Source organism: Pan troglodytes, chromosome 10 (genome assembly GCF_028858775.2).
Source record: "Pan troglodytes isolate AG18354 chromosome 10, NHGRI_mPanTro3-v2.0_pri, whole genome shotgun sequence".
Classification (NCBI taxonomy): Eukaryota; Metazoa; Chordata; class Mammalia; order Primates; family Hominidae; genus Pan; species Pan troglodytes.
In genome coordinates, this window is record NC_072408.2 from 30,275,770 (window position 1) to 30,293,439 (window position 17,670).

Genomic DNA, 17,670 nt, shown 5'->3' on the forward strand with positions numbered 1-17,670 from the left:
GGCTAAATTACGATGTTCAATGTTTGTCAGGTTAGGTATACGAAATGCCTCTTCACATCAGCGTCAGCAGATGGGTCTTGGAATAACAATCACTGTCCCTAAGAGTTTTCATTGTATCCTGTAGCAGCCATATTGACTGTGGACTATGAGAAAGTTTTTGCCTTTGGATCATGCTTGGCTTCAGCAGAGAATCTGGAAAGAAATAAGAAATATATTTTTAAAACTTAGATGTATCATCCTAAGATGGGAGAAGATAGACTAATCCAAAGACAAGGCTGACCTGAAGACTAGAAAATGAGAATATAAAACTTGAGAAGTGAAACTTTTCTACCATTAGGTTGGATATGGGAGATGGAAACCAATATTTCTTGATTATCTCCTGTGTTTTGGGCATTGTCCCAGGAATACTTATAAAAGATGTTCTGCATGGTAGCCATGATATGAATACACTCCATTCTCAAAGATACCAAATCTTAAGTTAAACCAAGTGTACTAGATGTGAGAGCAAGAAGATAGCAGAACCAGATTGGGAACTAAAGTATGTTTCGTGCCAAAGCCTGTGCCCTTTTCCTGAAGCTGAAAGTAGACTTTCTCTTTCTAACACTATAGAAAAAGACTACTTTCTTCTCCATAATTCTAGAAGTCAGAGCTGAGTGGGGGGACTCTATATGTCTTTTCACATGTTCCCTGTCAAGAGAGTATTTCTCTAGAGTAAGAGCTTCAGACTGAGACCCAAGTGATACAAAGGGCATACAGGTAATTGGGACAGATAGATTAAACCTTTGTCTATGGAAGAGTAGAAAGGAGAGTTGGAGCATCTGCCACCCTGCACTGGGGTGGCTTCATGCAGGGAGCGGGAACTGGACATGTGGGGGTTGTTGTCTGGGGGTGAAGCAAGGGGAGGGCAGGCAAGCTTTGGCCTGGATGGAGTGGGGAAGGCAAGGAGTGAACTAAGCAGGGGCCTCAGCCAGGAAAAATAATGACTTGGTCTGACTGATGGGTTTGGAAAGAAACTGGGCGTGCATTGACCAGCCCTTCCTCTTCATTTTATTTTTGGGAGCTGCTGATTTATGAGAAGACAGCATATTGCCTTACTTTTTCATGTTACAAGTTTTGCAGGGACAGACCTCTTCTCCGGGGAGAATTTACGGTTGCCAAATGCAGCCTCTGACTGAGTTGGTCAGTCTGTCTCATTCTGCAAGCCAACTTGCTGATAGGGGAAACATTGGCCAACATCAGCATCATCAGTACAAATATATTTTGTATTCCTCTCTGCCTTACTCTTTTGTCTTATTTCTTACTTGGTCCAGAATTTAAGTGGGAGAAAACAGTGTGTTATTAACTGGGCTGCCTCAAATTTCAATAATGTGAATAGGAGGAAGAAGCAGGGTTTGGGAGATATAGTGGATTAGGTGCCACAGGCAGGAAAAATTTGGATTCACTACTGGGCTGTGATGCGGAGAAAAGACATTGCAGTAGGAGGAGCTGAGAGGTATACAAGCTGCATCATCTGCACTCTTCTCTTTTGGAGAGGTTGATTCTGCATGAAGGATCTCCCCTAAGACAGGCAAGCAGAAATTAGGCTCAGCTTAGGCAAAAATGGGAGCAGAGAGTTTCAGATTAACGAAGTTTTGCTCCAAGCCTAAGGAGATATGTTCTTTTCTCTTCAAATTCATTTTAATCTGCTATTTGCCATCAGAAGTCCAAGTAGAAGGAGACAATTCAATTCATTTCTATCCTAGGTTATTAGCTACAAAACTCAAATCTGTTTGGCTCACACAGGGGCCAGTTCACCAGGGCAGTTCATTACAAAGGGATTTGAGATCACAAAGGGTCTAGTATTTGGACAAAACAAAGTGTCATAAGAGAGGGTGGCTGGTCCAACAATTCGGGATCTAGTTCTCTCCTCTGGGGTAAGTAGGCAAGGGAAGAAAAAATTCCTGCCTTAGCTTCAGACTAACCAAATGTTTTTTTCACAACCATCCTCAAATACATGTGTACGTGTGCACACACACACACGATTGTTTTAGCTATATAAATAACATATGCCATTGTCGAAAAATGGTAAGTTGACAGAAGAAGGAGAAAAATCCAAAAGTATCTATTAGGATCATGTTTGGCTGCTACGATAAGTCTACAGGAAATAATATGAAGATGGTGCAGCAGCTCCACGATGCCTTCAGGTCCGACCCTCCATCCCTCCCTCCCTCCCTCCCTCCCTTCCTTCCTTCCTTCGTCTTGCTCCGTTGCCCAGGCTGGAGTGCAATGGTGTGATTTCAGCTCACTGCAACCTCCACCTCCTGGGTTCAAGCAATTCTTCTGCCTCAGCCTCCCAAGTAGCTGGGATTACAGGCTCCCACCATAATGCCCAGTTAATTTTTTTTTTTTTTGTATTTTTGAAGAGACGGGGTTTCACCCTGTTGGCCAGGCTAGTCTCAAACTCCTGACCTTAGGTGATCTGCCTGCCTCAGCCTCCCAAAGTACTGGGATTACAGGCATGAGCCACTGTGCCCAGCCATAGGATGCAGGCTCTTTCTTTTTTTTTTTTTCTTTCGAGACAGAGCCTCACTCTGTCTCCGGGGGAAGTGCAGTGGTGCGATCTCGATTCACTGCAACCTCTGCCTCCCAGGTTCAAGCGATTTTCCTGCCTCAGCCTCCCCAGTAGCTGGGAGTACAGGCGCCCGCCACGCCCAGCTAATTTTCTGTATTTTTAGTAAGGGTTTCACCATGTTGGCCAGGCTTGTCTCAAACTCCTGACCTCGTGATTCGCCCACCTTGGCCTCCCAAAGTGCTGGGATTACAGGTGTGAGCCACCATGCCTGGTGCTCCATTTCACCATTCTTATCATGAAAGCCTCTGCCTCACAGCTGGTGCCTCTTTGTCACAAGATGGCTACTGCAGCTCCAGGCCTCATATCTTTCTGTGGCAGGAAGGAGAGAAGCAGTGCCCCCCTCAGTAATTGAGAGAGAAGAACAGATCACAGAATGGCATGGAGAGTTGATACATATGCTCTGAAAAAAGTGTAATAGTTTCAACTGGGTGCATAACTAGAAAAGAGAAGGTTCTCATTTTGTCAGCTGGGTGTAAAATTGGAGGAAGCCTTGGTGCTTTAACCTGGGTGACGGAACAGCACACGGGTTACTAAAAGAATGGAACAAAAAGTTTCAAAGGAACTTTCTGAGGAAAGGGTAGTGCCTTTATCAGAAAAGTTAAAGCTTTTTTTGAAACTTTTGCTTTAATTCTCATAAGCCAGCACTTTTCGCATGGTCTCCTAGCTGCAAGGAGTTCAGGAAAGCGAGTATTTTTGGCTGGGCCCCTCGCTCCTCTCAATGACATCAGGATTTTGTTGGTAAGGGCAAGGAGGAAATGACCACTGGGTAGGAGAGTTAGTGCTGCCTCTGCTTCTGGCTCAGCCTGTGTTCTGCCTCCCCTTCCCATTCCTGCGTCACCCACAACCTGTTCCATTCTCTCAGTAACCCTGTGCTGTTCTGCCACACAGGTGGGAGCACCAACGCTTCCTCCAATTTTACACCCAGCTGACAAAATGAGGACCTTTCTCATTTCTAGTTATGCATCCAGTCAAGACTATTATACTTTTTTCAAAGCATATGTATAAACTCTCCATACTATTCTGTAACCTGTTCTTTTCTCTTAATGACGTATTGTTAGTGGCTTTGACAGAAGTTAAAATCCATTGCATCTCAGCTGCACAGCATGCTTCCTTGACTCATATTTACCATATGCCATACAGTACTAGAGATGCCAGGGACAGACCCCGAACAAGACCACACAGTCTCAGCTCTCATGGAGCTGATATTCTAGTGGGAGAAGACAATGAATAAATAAATAAGTGAATACATGATACAGCAGATGGTGAGAGGCGTTAAGGAGAAAAATTAAGCAGGGCAAGCGAGATAGAGCATGTTAGGAATGGGAGGAGTCTCATGTCGTATGTGCAATGGTCAAGGAAGGCTACATTGATAAGCAGAACCCCAAAGAAGAAAGAGGGCACGTTGTGTGCATTTCTTGAAATTTTCCAGGCAGGGGAAACAGCAGAGGCAAAGGGAGCATGCCTGGTACGCTAGAGGAACAGTACCAGAGCTTTTATAACTGGATCAGGGTTAGCAGGTGAGAGTGTTCAGAGGTGAGGCAAAGAGATAGCAATGGCTGCTCCAGATATAGTCAGTGCAGCATTTTTTAATCAGTTGCATTGTATTTAGTTATTTCGTTGGACATTCTATTTCTTTCCAGTTTTTCATATTTACATAGATTTTTAAAGGTTTAGGTCATTGGTGCCTACATGAAAATAAGAATCGATTAATCTAGTTTTCTGAGAGGAAATTTTAAGTACAACTCACTTCATTTTAAAATAATGAATGATGAGGCTTCAGTGAGCTATGATCACACCACTCACTGTACTCCAGCCCAAGCAACAGAGCGGGAAGCTGTCTTTAAATAAATAATGAAATAAGATAGTATACAAGTAGTGGGGTGGGCAGGGGAGCATACCAAAACTCATCTCATTTGCAAACAAAACAAATTTTAAATTATGCTTAATTATCTTAGCATGATGAGTAGAGAAAAATAGCAATAAATAGAGGAAGAAAAAGGAAAATAGGAACAACAAAGTAGAGAAACACAAGGAATAAAAGGAATAAAGTTTCCTGAAGTAAAAGAAAAGTTGTTAGTTCTACCTTTTGCTGCGTAAACCCTTGCCCCCCTCACCCCCTTAAAACCATTTTGTTAAGCTCATGGTTCTATGAATCAGGAGTTCAAGGAGGACGTAGTACAGACGGCTGGTTTCTGCTTCACAATACCTGAGGCTTCAGTTGAGGTGATTTGGACGGTTGGAAATAACAGGGCCAGATCAACTGGGGCCATATAGCTGGGCTCTCTGTTCTGGATATTGTCTGGGTTCTTTTGTTCCCCTTCATATGGCATCTTCTGGGGCTGGAATGTCCAAGATGGCTTCTTTATTTACTTGTCTGGAATCCATACTAGGATGCCAGGGTGGCTAGAAGAGCTTTCTCCCTACTCTCCCCCTAGCTCTCCTCCCCACCCCCACCACCACCCACTTCACTCTCTCCAGATGACTAGCTTGGGCTTCCACACAACATGGGAGTCTTAGGGTAGTTCAACTTGTTACATGGTGGATGGCTTTCAAGTGGCCAGGGTGGAAGTTACTGGTCCTCTGAAGAATAGGCCTGGAGTTGGTATAGCATTACTTCTGTCATACTCTCTTGCTTAGCCCAGCTTTTGCCCATGCAAGGTCCATGGCTGTGGTTCCATAGGCAGATGACAAACAAGACCAGACTCAGGGTCATTCTGGCTCACAGTCCTGAATTGTCCGCCTTGAACCTCTCAGCCACATCTCCTATTTGGTTATCCATTTATTTATTTATTTTTAGACAAAGTCTCGCTCTGTCACCCGGGCTTGAGCGCAGTGGTGCGATCTCAGCTCACCGCAACCTCTGCCTCCCGGGTTCAACGATTCTCCTGCCTCAGCCTCCCAGGTAGCTGGTATTACAGGTGTCCACCAACACACCCAGCTAATTGTTGTATTTTTGGTAGAGACGGGGTTTCACCCTGTTGGCCAGGCTGGTCTCAAACTTCTGACCTCAAGTTGTCTGCCCACCATGGCCTCCCAAAGTGCTGGGAGTACAGGTGTGAGCCACTGCATCTGGCCTGGTTACCCTTTTTCAGATCTCAAAGGTACTCTTAGTCGATAACAAATTACAGACTATCTCTATAATCTTTAGAAAATACTAATTCTTTTTGTTTGTTTGTTTGTTTGCTCTTTCTTGGTGATATGCTATTTTTTTTTTTTTTTTTTTTTTTTTTTGCTTTGCTTTTAGAGTAAGTTCATACGTGCAGCCTTGTAAATGGTAACTTGTCCAAGGTAACAGTTGCTGCCAGGAGAGTCAAAGGGAATGTTGATTGTATTTATTTTACTATCTGTGTACTTCCTGAAAGAAGGGCAGTTTGATAAAATATAGTGAAGCTGCTCTGTTTGGGGCACTTATTTGCAAGTCTGCATTAGCTAATTCCCTCCAGACTTTTGGATTCATGTCATCTGGACCCACTGTTTTGTGTATGTTCAGATTTTTCAAGTATTCCTTTACCTGCATTGACAGAGCATGTATTTGACAGAATAATATTAAAAAATATAAGATGGCAAGCAGATGGTCAGAGTCTTGACTGGAAAGAGATCTTGTTGAAAATGGTTTGTGAATGCAGACCATACTTTTGTTTACAGGAATGTCCTTTTAAATATTTAGTTTGATCAGCAATGGAGGTCTTGAAAGAAAGAGCTCAATGCCTGAAAGAATATGTTAGTTGATATCCTCTACCTGAAATAATGGCTTCCTTAAAAAAAGTAAAAAAGGTAAAGAAGATTTTTATACTTCTTGCTGCCAGATGTCTGTATTGCTACCAAAATCATGGAGGTGAAAAAACCTTTTCCTGATCTCCATGCCTGATGCAGCTCTGTTTTTTCAAAGAAGAAAGGCATGGAGTTCAATCTAGTGAAAACAAGAGGAGGAAAAAGAAAAATAAAATGGAAAGACAAAGACTCATACCAAGCAGAATTTCCAAGGACCTCAAGTTTAGTTTCTTTGTGTTGGGAAAACAGGTTGGAGAGAAATCTGGGCTCTGCACTGATACTTGAAATAAGAACACTAAGAACTGTTCTTTAAATAAGAACAGTTTCTTATTTGAAGAATAGAAAGACCAATTTAAAACTCTGGGCACATTGCACAAGTTGCAAAGAGAAACTTGGTAGAATAATACTAGAGTTTTTTTCTACAAAGACTATTTTTTTTTTCCATGGATGCCAGTGTCCTGATAACAGAAAAGAATGTAGATCAGTATTTTGGCAGTGACCCCTAGTACCTTTCATTATTCACACAGTCAATTCTAGTACCCTCTTGCCATTAATCTCTGGCTGTCACCACTGAAAACACAAGTGGAGAGGAGTTTGTCCAATGCCATTAGAATGTCAGACCCAATACCCTGCTTTCCAGTCCTTGAATCCCCATTCCAATTGCTAAGACATAGGGATAGGGTGATATCAACAGAGCAAGCCTGGAAATTACTTATATCTATTAGCCACTATATGATGCTGAATATTTTGAAAAGGTTGAATATTTTGGGAGAGTGGACCTTCTATCTTTAAGATGCACATACACTTAACCTTCTTTGTCTCATACCAGGATACACACCCATGTACATAAGCACCTACCAGACTCCAATAGCCCTATGCCATTTTGTGTCTTCAGACATCTTTCTTCTATTTCTTACAGCCTATGGTATTTTCACTCATTTTTCTACACTTACTCTTCTTCTCTCTCCCTTTCTTTTATACACAGCCAAGTTCTTTCTTTTACATTCTAGGCCATACCTCTGTTAGGAGTTATGGCTAAGCCATTTCAGTGGTTAAAATGAAATCTTGTTTTTAATGTTATCACATTGAAATGTTCAATAACTAATTCTCAAAAAAGACACCTTAAAAGATTGTTTTTCTTTACATGGAATAAAACAATTTATCATTATAAAGCTATGGGGGCTGGGAAATATGGCAGCAGCTTCATATACCTGCTTCCAGATAAGGCTGGTTTTGGCCTCCGGATAAGTGGGTGTCTAATGGAGAAGGAAGATTATTTCATAAGAGATAGACCAGTGTGAAGAAAATTAGTCAAGTAGTAAGTGATTGACTACAGATTCATTAAAAAACCAATTTGCCAACAAAACAATTTTCAACATTATTGATTCACCAAGAACTTGTTGCTTTGTAGTTCTTGGCACAACCACTTGAAAAATTCCAAGCTTAAAACCATTGAGTATCTTCACACTCCCATTTATATCAGTTCATGACTCACAGTCACAGGCATACAAGCCTCTCCTTATCCATGTATAAAAATATTCCTAGTCCATACTTGTAATGCAACTCTTTTCTCTCCCTGTCAAGAAAGAAAATCTGTAAATTGTAGGAGGCAGGAAAAGCAAGAGATTGGTTTCACTTCACTAAACTATTTAAAATTCACTATACTATTTAAAAAATTCATTGAGATGGATGATATGCCTGATATCTGAATTTTTTTAAACCCAAGAAATTGTCTTCCTCCAAAGTAAGCTATATATTGAGCAGCCTTACTGAAACACGCATTCCTGTTACTTTATTACTTGTCAGAACAAAATTATGAATCATTAAATGGGCAAATGAGTCATAGGGCCAATTCATCTATTGACAAATTGCTATCACCTGAAATCAACTTTGATGAATTCATCTAGAACCATTTTAAAGGTTGTCTTTTAAGCAATTCTGGAATGTATGCAGTTTTTCTCTCCAGAATTTTTAAGTTCATTCTTTTTTTTTTTTTTTTGAGACGGAGTCTTGCTGTGTCCCCAGGCTGAAGTGCAGTGGCCAATCTCTGCTCACTGCAAGCTCCGCCTCCCGGGTTCATGCCATTCTCCTGCTTAGCCTCCCAAGTAGCTGGGACTACAGGCGCCCGCCACCGTGCTCGGCTAATTTTTTTGTATTTTTAGTAGAGACGAGGTTTCACCGTGTTAGCCAGGATGGTCTCGATCTCCTGACCTCGTGATCTGCCTGCCTCGGCCTCCCAAAGTGCTGGGATTACAGGCGTGAGCCACCACGCCCAGCTCCCCTTTTTTTTTAATCAGTAGACATGCCAACGAGCTGATTTAAACAGTGAAGTTATTCATCAATAAATACTTATTAGGTACCTAAGATAAAATATTTTGTTAGACACTTACAGGTGAAGAAAAGAAAGGAAATACTAATGAAATAGGTGATGAAAATTCTTCTCTTTGCTGACTCAGAAGACAAAATATTCATATACTGGCTGACTTGAGAACAATTACAAAACATTCTATCAACAAGTTCACAATGGTGCCACACAATGTGATGTGCCGACAGCTCCGACCTCCTGCTGGGTCATGCCCATAATCCATTCCCAATGTCTACGCATGAAACTCATCCTTTTTCCTCGAGCATGATGTCTTTTTTTCCTTCCAAGATAAAACTTCTTTCCCATTTTCAAATCATAAGATATTCTTCTCCCCAGGCAAATCATTTTAAACCATACAGGTATTTTTACAGTTTTTGTTGTTTGACTCACATATGTCTGTTTTGATTTTAAATTCAACAGGAAAAAAATCTGAATGTAGTATATTTCCTAACATAGAAAATACTTAAAAAATACCAAGTTAATATTTTTAAAAATATATTTATGTATATACATGTGTAGATGATGATTTTAAGCAATACATCAGGGATCAGATGTCTTTAAACATCTACTTTTGAAATCCTTCTGGTATTCAGAGAAAGCTTGGCCCAAGTTAAAAGACCAGGTGACTAACCAGTCAGCCAAATAAGATCTACAGAGAATACAGGAGGCTTAAAAAAAAAAAAAAAGAAAAAAAAAGCCTGTCGTTTCAAAAGATGAGTTTTCTAATTTAAATGCAGCCAAAGTTCCCAAGGATGCAAAAAGAAATCCAGCCGGTGTCAGATCCCAAGGTTTTGGGCCTCTGACATTATACATAATTTTTCAGACATGCACCTTAATTACTAGGAAATACTTTAAAAAATAACCAAAACATTACAACAGGTCCTGAGGCATGGGAAGAGAGTCCAAGAACTGAGCAGCACAGTTCTCCAGGGTAGTGACCACATTTCCTCTATTGTTTCATATAGCAGTGTGCATAAGGTTGATGGGCAACAAATAAATTAATAAAACATTCATGACTGGAGGGAGTTTTCATAGAAGACACAAAAAATATTTTACAAATACCGACAAGCAAAATGGTACAATTATGTATTTCGATTCCTTTCAAATACTCGTTGATGTCAGTATAACCAGACATGGCCCACTTCCACGTATTCAGCCTTAGCTGCCTTTAGAGACTATTCAAAATTTAACTAATGCACTGGATTCATAGTTTGCTATATTTGAGCGTCAGCATACTAAGAATTAACAAAACAGATATGTCTGTTTTTCACATACCTACTGCACTCCAAGATTTGTTACAAGTCCACATCTGCTATCCGGGTCCTACCTCATATACTTTATATATGAGAAAAAAACATATATAATGCTGAATTTTTAAATCCTTGAAATGCAGAGTTGGAAGAGCCTTTAAAGATGTTCTAGTCCTGCCATCCAAGTCCAAATTCCTCCTCATTCAAGTCTAGACACAGAGATTCATAGCTGAACTGCAGCATCCATACATCTTTGGTCTGCCTAAAGCAAGGGTTGGCAAGCTGTTTCTGTAAAGGGTCAGAAAGTAAATATTTTAGACTGTGTAGACCATACAGTCTTAGTTGCAACTACTTCTGTCTGCCTTTGTAGTATAAAAACAACCACAAACAACATGTAAACAAGTGAGCGTGCCTGTGTTCCATTAAAACTCTATTTACAAAGACAGTGGGCAAAATTCAGCCAACCTCTGGTCTAAAGAATTTGCTGTCAAGCATGGAGCATCAAGATGGGTGGAAAAAATAGCCTAAATAATGCAAATAAAATACTCATGATGAATTTCAGCAAAAGCTGTCCCTGGCTTTTCAGTCCAAAGGACTCAGATTTTTTAAATAAATTGAGCTTCTTACTAAATACTTTTGTTGGGCCTTATTAAGTAAAGTTCACCTTCCTCTACTCCACCCCTCTAGCCAACCCAAAGATAAAATAGAGAAGCTGCCAGGCATGTTGGCTCATGCCTGTCATTCCTGCACTTTGGGAGGCCAAGGCGGGTGGATCACTTGAGGTCAGGAACTCGAGACCAGCCTGGCCAACATGGTGAAACCCCATATCTACTAAAAATACAAAAATTAGCTGAGCATGGTGGTGCATGCTACTCAGGAGGCTGAGGCATGAGAATCATTGAAACCGGGAGGCACAGGTTTCAGTGAGCCGAGATCGCGCCACTGCACTCCAGCCTGGGTGAGAGTGAGACTCTGTCTCAAGACAAAAAAAAAAAAAAGAGAGAGAGAGAGAAGCTAACACATCCAAGCAATCATTTACATGCATATTCTGGATATTCTTAAGCGTGATGTTATTTTAAAACAAAATTAAATACACTCTGGTTGATAAGAAAAGAATGTTATAACTTTGTCCTAAGTGGATGACACCCAATCATATGCAGATAATAGAGGTGATCTATGAACACTGGATCTGGAAGTAAAGGCAGTGCTCAGCTCCACATGGAAGATCACATGGGGAAGCTGATGTTGAAATGAGGGACAGCACGGCCTATTACAAAGCCCATGAGCTGTCGCATCAGAACCATCTGGATTTGGATTGTTTCTGCAATTTAGTGATTCTGAAACACTGGATATGTTTCTTAATTTTCTTGAGCCTAGAGTACCCATATATAAAATGGAGATAATAATATTTATTTCTCAGGATTGTTAGGAGGGCCACATCACGTAAGTCCTGCAAAGTACCTAGCACAGTGCCTGGCACACAAGAAACACTGACATTCTATACAGAGAGAATAATGACTGCTCTGTTATAAAACTTAGCCAACTCATCACCATTTGGAAAAATCTGCAACCTGGGACAAAACAAACAAACAAACAAACAAACAAACAAAAAAACACCTAACTTTTAAGGAAATGACTTGCTTCTATATTTCCTGAGGAAAATGTCAATGCTTTCACCTTGCTAAGTAATAGTTACGATCAAGAGCTTAGAGAAAGGCATTGAACTTAGCACAGAAGTTACCTGTTTCTCTCACTTCTACCTTTCCTACAACTCTTTGGCTATTCAATGAGGTTTGGAATTAGCCAGAGTTAGCCATTTAAGTTTCCTTTCAGGTGAGAACTCATGACTCAGTAAATAGAGATTCCAGAATGTTGTATGCGAACGAGGTCTTCAAGTGATCAGCAATGAGAGGAAAGTCTTACTTGTTTTCCTTTGAAGGCAGCCCTAAGACCACCCAGGAGCTTGTGACGCTCAAGAAAGTAACAGCATGTTTATGTAGGAATGTGAGCTGCATAGAACATGGAACACCTGTACTCTGTGGTCTTCACAGACCCAATTAGCTTCTGGAAAGAATTCAGGGTAGAAATCCTTAATGGGATGCCCCAGAAAGTGCCTCAATTCTGAACACCGAAATAATTTCTCCAGCTCTGCCTGCTGTGTATAAAACATATTCACTAAAAACTACTTAGTTACCCAAGGAATACCACATAAGAATCTTTGACATTCAGAAAAGAGACTTGACTTATTTATAATGAGAACTTACAGTGTTGTTATAGGAAACCTATTCGGGGCTTAATTGGAGACTTTCAAAATCCAGAGCCATTCAAATAGAGAATTGGCTGTCCTGTTAGGTAGCAAATTCTCCATGATGGAAGTGATGATCTATCAGAGATATTGTGGAAAGTATCCCAGTAATGGAAGGAAGAAAGATTTGGCTAAATTGTTTTATTCTTGTATATTTATTTAACAAGCATTTTTGAGCATCTAATATGATCTGGTACTTTTGAAGTTCTGGCACATTGATAAGGGTTAAGAATATAAAGGAAAACATAATGATATTTTTTCCCTTAAAGGACTTAAATATGAGATGGGAAGATAGACAGGATAGCCAATGAAGACTGTAGAGCAGAGGTGCTACCCTAAAGAAATGCAAAGGTAGAGTACCTCACCTAGCAGATAATGATCAGGGAAGGGTTCCTGGAACAGCTGACACTGAACCTCAAGGGGTTAAGTAATGTAAGTTGGTCAGATGGAAGAAGGAAGCAAGAAGCCATTCCAGGAGAAAGAAATGACATAAACAAAGGCACAAGAAGGTCACAGAGATGAAATAATGCTTCAGCCAGTTTAGAGGATGTCATTAGTGGCGGATCCCGGGGCTCTGTCATCAACCTGTCCCATTCATTTTTGTTAAAAAAAACTTGTGTGTACAGGGTCCCTAATGAAAACTGTGAATATGAGTCTGAGATAATACACAACGCATTTAAATAGCAAAATCAAGACCCCAAATAGGACACAGTAGGAATTTAAGAAATAATGCTGAATCCATAACTCTTGGCAGGGTGATTAGATGGGTGCAGAAATACAGTATACGGGAGAACCGGGCAAAGAAAAGCACATGTAAAGAAAGATTTAGTAATCCGAGGTAAATAAGGCAAAGCTGTTAACATGTTAATCTTGGTGATGAGTTCGTGGATGCCTGCTATATCATTTTCTGCACGTTTAAATAGTTCATAACTTTTAAAAGCACTTGGGATTTTGGTAACTATAATACAACAATAGGATTTAGTTGCCAAAATTCAAATGCAATTTTTGGCTGGTGTAAGGGAAGTCAGAATTCAGAAGGAAAGACGTGTCCATCTCCTCTATTCCATGCTGACCTGATCCCATGTGCACAGTCTGAACAGTCCAGGAATTTATACTTAGGGGCACATGTTCAGCTCTGTTCTGAGGAGAAATACAAGTGAGTAGGGGCTCGAAACGATGTTCTATGAGAAACATTTGAAGGAATGATGGTGCTTCGTGTGGAGCTGTCTCAAGAATTCTAATCACTGTCTTCAAAACGCTTTCCTGGAGACGACATGAGACTTGCTGTATGTAGCTTTAAAGGACAGGCCTACAGTGGTATATGTCGTAAGTGTGTTTAATGGACACGCATTCAATCAGATGAGCTCTGCAAAAATAATCTTATTTTTAGAGAAAAATACAAGTAAGTAGTGTGGGTGGCTCCTTCAGCCATTCTGCTTAATGAGTGTATATGTGCCCCAGAATGAGCAGGAAGCAGAAAGTATGAACTCTCCCATCTCAGGTCCATTTTGCCTCTCTTAGCATAAGTATCTCCCCAGTATGAGTGTAATTCTAGCTTTGTAAAATTCATATTTTTTAAAATGCCTCCATCACCATTATGCAAACCAACTACATTTTCTGCTTTTCAACCAAAGAAACAGTAATCAGTTCCAACATGGGCAGGAATGCTGGCTAACAACTCATAGGCTAATAATGGTTGGGTTGCTTTCCTGAGGAACTTTCAAGACCATGTTTGGCCATATTCAATTGCTGCCTCATGTGGCTTTAGAACCAAACCTCTTGCAAAAGATACAACTTCACAATAAAACCAAATGTTAAAATTGAAGGGAGAATGGTTTTAGCTTAACCTAAGGAAGAATCCTTTAACACCTAAATTCTTTGAGAAATTAAGAGGATTCTCTCTGACATCAGAGATATTTAAACAGAAACTAGATGATAGCTTTTCTTTGCAGATGGGACTCAGGGATTTGACAAGAGAGGTTAATCAGACCCAAACTAGCTGATCTCTTACAATCTTGAGGTTCTAAAATTCTGTGAGGCAGTGTTTCTGCACTACCTACAGTGGGGTCCATACGGCGTTGTTCTTAATTTCAGATTCCTGTCATGACTTAAAGAGAAACTTTCACAATGTCTGGAGCCCTTGATGTCCTGCAAACGAAGGAGGAGGATGTCCTTAAACTCCTTGCAGTGGGAACCCAATTAGGTGGCACCAAATTGACTTCCAAATGGAACAGTACATCTATAAAAGGAAAGTGATGGCATCTACAGCATAAATCTGAAGAGGACCTGGGAGAAGCTTCTGCTGGCAGGTCATGCCATTGTTGTCATTGAAAACTCTGCTGATGTCAGTGTCATATCCTCCAGGAATACTGGCCAGAAGGCTATGCTGAAGTTTGCTGCTGCCACTGGAGCCACTCCAATTGCTGGCCACTTCACTCCTGGAACCTTCCTAACCAGATCCAGGCAGCCTACTGGGAGCCACGGCTTCTTGTGGTTTGTGACCCCAGGGCTCACCACCAGTCTCTCACAGAGGCATCTTGTGTTAACCCACCTGCCATTGCTTTATGCAACACAGATTCTCCTCTGTGCCATTGGACATTGCCATCACATGCAACAACAAGGGAGCTCCCTCAGTGGGTCAGATGTGGTAGATGCTGGCCTGGGAAGTTCTGCACATGCGTGGCACCATTTCCTGCAACACCCATGGGAGGTAATGTCTAATCTCTACTTCTACAGAGATCCTGAAGAGACTGAAAAAGAAGAGCAGGCTGCTGCTGAAAAGGCTGTGACCAAGAAGGAATTTCAGGGTAAATGGACTGTTTCAGCTCCTGAGTTCACTGTTACTCAGCCTGAAGTTGCAGACTGGTCTGAAGGCATGCAGGTGCCCTCTGTGCCTATTCAGCAGTTTCTACTGAAGACTGGAATGCTCAGCCTGCCATGGAAGACTGGTCCACAGCTCCACTGCTCAGGCCACTGAATGGGTAGGAGCAACCACTGAATGGTCTTAAGCTGTTCTTGCACGGACTCTTAAGCAACATGAAAATAAGGTTGACAGAAAATAAACATCAGTTTCTAAAAAATAAAAAATAAAATTCTGTGATGCAAAGACCAGAGTCATCCTAAGTCCATGGCATAGCTCATATCACATTGTTGCTCTTTCCATCCTTCTTTCTTTAGATTTCTCGTTTTCTGATCTTTTGAAAACAACTTGCTCTGTCAAGAAGCATTTTCCAATTTATCTCAGCTCTAATGTAATAGATGATAGAGTACTGTTGGTACCCAGGAATGGTAACTGTTCCTGAATTATTAATGATAGCTCCATTAGATCTTAACTTCTTTTTTCTTAGTTCACAGCACTCATTTTGCAGGGAATTTTTACTTTTTCTTGTGGCTAAATCTTAGGAACTCCAGATCCCAGTTTAGATGGTTTCTTTAAAAGTGGATGTTTAAACATATGAAATTATTAGGACCAACAGCAAACTCCCAGTAGAAGGGGAGAACTCAGGGTTGGAATTACCTATTGGTGAATAAGAAAAATCCAAAACTTAGTGGCTTATGATAAATCTTTTTCTCTATCACACAGATCTGCAATTTGGGCAAGGCTCAGCAGGGACAGCTCAGCTCAGATGCTGAGGATGACTTCTGGAGCCTAGAGTCATTTGATGGTTACTCACACACAGTAACCTTCAGATGACTCCAGGCTCCAGGAGTGGTAAGTGATATCAGCTGACCAGAGGGACCACAGCTGGGGTGGTCAGCTGGAACACCTACATGTGGTCTCTCTCTGTGGTTGCTTGGCTTCCTCACAGCATGGTGACAGGGTCCTTAGAGCAACTGTCTTAAGACAGCCAGGTTGAAACTAGATCTTTCTTTATGGCCTAGCCTTAGAAGTCACATAGTGTCACTTCCACTGTAGTCAAAGGCCCTCTCAGGTTTATGAGAAGAGTGTCAACATCAAGTTGTAAGAAGAGTATGTATGATAAGAGATCTACTGCAGCCACCTTGGGAAGTACAATCAACCATGAAATGGATGATTCATTTGGAAACAAGAAGACTGAGAACCTTCTCAGTTTGACTGTTTGCATTCTGTGTTTAGAAAAAAAGTGCATGTGTTTCATCTCCTTTGATCTGACATTAATCTTGAATGTAGGGTTTCAAAAGTCTATGGATTTTTTCAGGTGACTTGGCTACTTGACTAAAATAGATGTAGGGAAGGTAAAACAAGTGCCTGAATTTAAGGTAAAGAAAGCCATGTGCAGACATAAATTTGATGAATAGTTTGCTATGGCTACATTAATTAACAGCATTGCTGTCAACACTAGTCACGTAAAAGACCTCCTTTCTCCCACTTGTGCAGACAGTTGGACATATGCTGGGGTTCTGTACTCAGAGCAGAGCAAACATGCCACAATCACAAAATGTAAGAATTAGCACAAGGGCCTAGAGAAAGGAAGATTCTGGCTAGTTTGCCCTCACCTCTCTGCTCCGTTTCTTAAACTTCTGTCACCACCGCACCCCGAACTACCTAGCCAACAAAATAAGAGATCCAACACAAACCAAAAATTTGCTATCTAATTAAAGCATCTAAACATTGTTTTAAATCCCAGTATAGTTTTAAGTGATGAGTGGGCTCGTTGCAATGTGCACATGCGTGTATGTATGCATGTAAATGGCCAGTTGTTCTGAAACTTTGCAAGGATCTGCCAAGGACTAAATTTTTTTAAATTCTACATTTGGAGGCTTCCAGATGAATGGTTTCCCCTGGTTCACTCAAGCAAAAGAAAGGAAGGGAAGAGAAGAAGGAGGAAGGGAAGGAGGGAGGAATGAATAAGAGGACATAGAGGGAAGCCTTCCCTAGGGATTTTGACATTGAATTCTCCCTACGCAGATACATTGCTACTGTTCATTTCCAGTGTTTCTCCAAATAAAAGTCATAAATGTGGTGAATGTCATGACATGCATGTGATTCTGTAGCATCATAAAGGCCAGAAAAACTAACTTATAATATGTTCATACGACTTTTTCTTTGGAAGCCATCCTGAATCTTACAAACTACAGCGACCAACAATAACAAGAAACACATAACTCCTGCTTATTCTTCAAAAATGGTGGAGAAATAAGCCCAATGAAACGATGACAGCTGAAACAGCATCTCTAAAGCAAAGGTTGTGCTAGTAGGCTATTCTAGAACTGTTTTTCCTCTCCTTCCCTTCGTTTCTTACCACAAGAGAACAAAACACTCCTTGACCTTCCTTTATCCCCAAGCCCATCTTTCTTCACCACTGCTGAATAATTTGCTCTTCTGAGTGCCTGCTGTGGAACTCAGGTGGTGAGTTCAGTGGGCTTGGCAATGAGACAGGATTTACTG

The 17,670-nt window shown here is 40.9% G+C and overlaps 1 pseudogene; it reads left to right on the forward strand.

Moving 5' to 3' along the window:
• Positions 1 to 14,402: 14,402 nt before the first annotated feature.
• Positions 14,403 to 15,379, forward strand: LOC129136629 (small ribosomal subunit protein uS2B-like; annotated as a pseudogene).
• The last annotated feature ends 2,291 nt before the right edge of the window (positions 15,380 to 17,670 follow it).